The sequence below is a fragment of the Ceratotherium simum genome, chromosome 7, assembly GCF_057802395.1.
Source record: "Ceratotherium simum simum isolate JZ-2026a chromosome 7, ASM5780239v1, whole genome shotgun sequence".
Taxonomy (NCBI): Eukaryota; Metazoa; Chordata; class Mammalia; order Perissodactyla; family Rhinocerotidae; genus Ceratotherium; species Ceratotherium simum.
This window is the reverse complement of record NC_141906.1, coordinates 22,965,625-22,970,277: the sequence shown is the minus strand read 5'-3', so window position 1 is coordinate 22,970,277 and position 4,653 is coordinate 22,965,625. Positions and strand designations below refer to the sequence as shown.

At 39.6% G+C, this 4,653-nt stretch overlaps 1 pseudogene; it reads right to left on the bottom strand.

The window, feature by feature from the left end:
- Positions 1-1,681: 1,681 nt before the first annotated feature.
- Positions 1,682-2,715, bottom strand: LOC106800869 (olfactory receptor 6B9-like; annotated as a pseudogene).
- Between the last annotated feature and the right edge of the window lie 1,938 nt (positions 2,716-4,653).

Here is a 4,653-nt window from a genome sequence, read left to right as displayed (position 1 = left end):
ATCTACCTACCATTTGTTTCCATAGTATCCTGTGCTTACATCATCACATTTACAACACTGAAGGTAATTATACCTTTATCTTCCCTATTCATTACAGCTATTTGAAGGAAGAATATGTGTCTATTTTTTGTTGTTGTTGACCATTATATCTTCACAGGTTATTACAGTGCTTGGCAAAGAATAGGGGCACAAGAAATACTGAATGAATGAATGAATGAATGAAGAAGTTAAGCAAGATAAAAACTAGTACATTGCAATTATTGAGCACATTAAGGTGACTAATATCATCAGAATGGGTGTTGCATATTGGGGATCAGTAAGAAGCAAGGCTGAGTTGATGTAGTTGGGGAAAAGATCAGGTATTATTGAGATTCATGAATGCTAGAATTATCCCAAAATAATAATAATAAATAAAATGAGTAGGTCCTGTTTAATTCAAGTTGAGAATTCTTAAGTAGTAGGGTGACATTACAAGAGCAATAAATAAGAAAGATTAGTCCAGGAATGTTGAATAATCTTGACGGTGGCTTAAGCCAAAGTTTGAGACCAACTTTAGAGTCTCACTTGAATGAATGGGATATAGAGTCAAGTTAGCTCTTTCTGATTGTTTCTTTCGTATTTTAGTCTCAGTTTTATCAGTTTTGTAGAATTCTCCCTGGTATACCACTTTTCTTTACCTAGTCAGCAGGTCCCTCAATGCTTCTAACAATCTCATTTATCTTATAAATTTTGCATTTGTTTTTCACCTTATTCATATGTAGGACATGTGTTATATTGATGTAATGAGGGTTTCAGCTCAAACGTATACTGATGTAATGATAGTCCACCAGTTTGCAGATAATTGTCACGATATAGCAGGGAAGGCCACAAAAATTCGAGAGCCAACAGTCTCAAGAGATACGTATCAATTGCAAAAGTTGCAGTAATACCAACTTTTGCATCTCTTGTGAAACTATTGATCTCACCCGCGTGATGAGAAATGAGTTGATATAGTCCTGGAAGGAGGCTAAAATTGGAAGAAGGTTGTGAAATGATCTACCATAATAACATTAATGATAGTCCATCATCATTAACCCAATGTAATCACAAACAGCATTCTCACCACCATCACTACCACACCACTGTCACTTACCATCACATCTACACAGATTTTACTGACTGGATTGCTTATTCTGTCCAGGCATCAATGTTTGTTAACTAATGTGCCCCCAGAGCCACTATCGTAGACTAGTAGATATAGAGAGACTCCAACAGTGGATTTTAGAGCTAGATTCCCAGGGTAAATAACCGCTTTGATATTTACGAAATGTGCAATCTTGGACAAGATATTTAACCTCTCTTTGTGTGCTTCAGTTCCCTGATCTGTAAAATCAGATAAGTAATGATAACTAACTCATAGAGGTGTAATGAGAATAAAATAGACTGTTATGTATAAAGTACTAATAACACCAACTTATATTTGTAAAATATTTATTACTTTGTAATTTCAAAGTATTTATGAACTATATAGAGTGTGTATTAAAAATAATTCAAGATTAAAGCAATATATAATTTGTCCTGTTTATATTTTCAATTTTTTTCTCCCTTCCTATGCTGTTATTTCTTTAAGAATCTAGGTCTATAGAACAAGTTCCTATGCAGAACCATGATAAGTATCATAAGGATGACATCCTTGCTAGGACACTGACTCCTCCTCAAGGCAGCAGAACTCAGCGAAGCAGGAGGCACTGGCCAATCCCCACAGTCTTTTTGATAGTGTTCTTGACTTCCTGGTTCCGAAGGCAGTAGATGAAGGCATTTAGTATGGGTGTGAGGACTGCATACAGAGCTGAACTTAGTTTGTTGGAATTAAATGATGCAATAGCTCTGGGCCGAACATACATGAAAATCATGGCTGTGTAATAAATTATGACTACAGTGAGGTGGGATGCACAGGTGGAGAAGGTTTTCTTTCTTCCTTGAGTGCAGGGTATACACAGAATGGTAGAGACAATGCAGACATAAGAAAGGACAGTGGTAGTGAGAGGGAAGACAAGAATGATGATAGCAAAGGCAAAGTCCACTAACTCAGCTGTGGATGTGTCTTTGCAGTCCAGTTTGAGGTTTGGTGAGATGTCACAGAAAAAGTGGTTCACGACATTGGAACCACAGAAGATGACGTGTGAAATGAAATAGACCTTGATGACAGAGACCATGAAACCAGTCATATAGGAGAATGCCACCAGCTATGCACAGTAACCTGTAGTCATGATGACCAGGTATCAGAGAGGGTGGCAGACGGCCACATAGCGGTCATAGGCCATGGCTGCCAGAAGCACACACTCTGTGCAGGCAAGCGAGATAAAAAAGTAGAGCTGGGTCATGCAACCGGTGAAGGAAATGTGCCGTCTCTGCAGGAGGAATCCATCTAGCAACTTGGGGACTGTGACGGAGACATACCAGACCTCCAGGAAGGACAAGATACTCAGGAAATAGTACATGGGCTTATGGAGTGAGCCAGTGACCCACACGGTGAGCATGATGACAAGATTCTCCACTGCCACCAGCAGGTAGACCACAAGAAAGAGGAAAAAGAGGAGGACTTGAAGCCATGAGGCAGTGGGGAAGCCCACCAGAATGAATACACTGACCAGAATTTTGTTTTTCTCCAGCATGGCTAAGAGCACTGAGAGGTATTGAAGTCTTCTATGACAGTACCGCAAACAATGAAGATGCCTATGGCACCAGACAAGAGACCAAAACAAGTTAGTAAATCAGTTTTCTCTGTGAATGAACTCATAAAATTACTTCTGTTAATATGGAGTCATCTTCTAACGTGAAGCACATATTTGCATCAAAGTCTTTTTGTTGTTTCTTTGTTTATTATGAAAGTCTCCCAGAATCAAAATGCACTCCCACCCCTGACTCTCACTCACCTAATGAAATCCTTGTATGTCGCTATCCGTGTCATTCCCAGCTCCTTTATCAATGAACGTAGACTGATAGTCTCTCCCTTGCTGGATCCAGACCTGTTTAATTAGAAACTCATTGCACAAAGATTTTTGTTTCCTGTCCGAATGGAAACAAAGTTTAATATTTGGGTGATCCATTTGCTGTAGTCCTTTGATCCAACACAGTTTCTTCAGAATAGAGTCTGGAAATTAAAAAATGACATAATCCTTTTTTTGTGTGTGAGAAAGTTCAGCCCTGAGCTAACATCCATGCCAATCCTCCTCTTTTTGCTGAGGAAGACAAGCCCTGAGCTAACATCTATTGCCAATCCTCCTCGTTTTTCTCCACAAAGCCCCAGTAGATAGTTGCATGTCACAGTTGCATATCCTCCTAGCTGCTGTATGTGGGACACTGCCTCAGCATGGCTGGACATGTGGTGCGTCAGTGCACACCCAAGATCCGAACCCGGGCCGCCAGTAGCGGAGCGACATAATTCTTATAAAATTCCTAATGACTCTCCAATTGTTTTTCGATGAAAATGGGAATGTTTTTGGTATCACACATAGGAGGCACTTGATATATTGAGCCTTACCTATTACTCTGGCCTAGTGTCTTGTTACCCTCTAACTGGTATGCCATGTTCAAGACATATTCTACTAGTTCCTGCTTCCCACACACACTATAATCACTCCTGCATTTCCGTGTTCCCTCCCCTCTTGCTATTATGCCCATTCCCCAATCTTTGTCTGCTGATTCAAGGTTAAATATTCTACTTGGAAGACGTCTCACCAAAGCTGGGTCAAGTACCTCAACAGCACTTGTTCCCAGTGCACAGCCCCCTCACGCATTGAGATTTCTCTCCACAACACTACAGTCTTACAAAACTTGAGGTGATGTTGGTCAAAGGATGTAAAGTTCCAGGTATAAGATGAATTAGTTCTGGAGATTGCATGTACAACATGGCGACTATAGTTAACAATATACTATTAAATATGTGAAAGTTGCTGACATAAAAGGTCTTACATGTTCTCACCACACACAAAAACATGATAATTATGTGGGGCTATGGAGGTATTAGGTATCCTTATTTGTGGTGATCCTTTCACAATATATACTTGTATCAAATCATCCTGATTACACCTTGAACTTACACAATTTTATATGTTGATTATTTCTCAATAGAGTTGGAAAAAAAAGATTCTGTCCTTCATCACTGTGAACCCAAGGCCTAGGACAGTGACCAGCGAACACATGAATATTAAATGAATATGGATTAACAATTGAATTAATGAATCCCTTGGAGCTTTGCAGTCCACAAGAAATAGGTCAGGGGTAGATAATTGTGATCTCAAGGTCTTGCTGGCAAGAGGCACTTATCCAACAGGCTACACATCTGTGGACACCCAGCTTGCACAGCCAAGGTACATTCATGACAAACATATCCACAGAGTTTGAGAATATTGGATATGATCCCTGGTCTTAGGTCACTTGGTAGGTCAGGGTCTCTAAATATCAGTCATTGTTGCAGGCTTTGCCTAGAGGGGTAAGAGAGGGGAGGCAGGAGAGAGCACAAGTATAGTACAAGGACAGGCAGATCTTGTAACATTGGAAAGAAGAATGATTTGTGAACTAGCCCAATTATCTTTTTTTTTTAAATTTTTTGTTCATTGCAGTAACATTGGTTTATAACATTGTATAAATTTCAGGTGTACATCATTATAC